This window comes from Dipodomys ordii, unplaced genomic scaffold (genome assembly GCF_000151885.1).
Source record: "Dipodomys ordii isolate 6190 unplaced genomic scaffold, Dord_2.0 Scaffold108, whole genome shotgun sequence".
Lineage (NCBI taxonomy): Eukaryota > Metazoa > Chordata > Mammalia > Rodentia > Heteromyidae > Dipodomys > Dipodomys ordii.
The window spans coordinates 1,733,472-1,733,827 of record NW_012267324.1 but is presented as its reverse complement, the minus strand read 5'-3'; positions in this window follow the sequence as shown (position 1 = coordinate 1,733,827).

Sequence of the window (356 nt, the reverse complement as noted above, 5' to 3'; positions counted from 1 at the left end):
TCCTCGCTCTCCGCGCCGAGGACGGCGGCGTGGCGCTCAGGACCTTCCACGACCTCGTCCCCAGGAGCTGCCACTGCGCATGAGCGGCCCGCGCCTGCGCGCCGCCCTCTGCCCCCGCCCCGCGCACGCGCGCCTCTCCGTGCGTGCACATCTCCCGTGCGCACACCTGCGTGCTCGCCCACGTGCGTCTGCGAACACGCGCGTGCAAACCACACGCGCACCCGTGCGGATTTTTGTCTATTTATTACTAATTTATTAGTGTCCACGCAGGACGTCTATTTATTTCTATTCTTGTAATAAAGTTGAAGCTAAACAGATTGTCTCCGCGCCCGGCCTCACTGACCCGGGACGGGGTG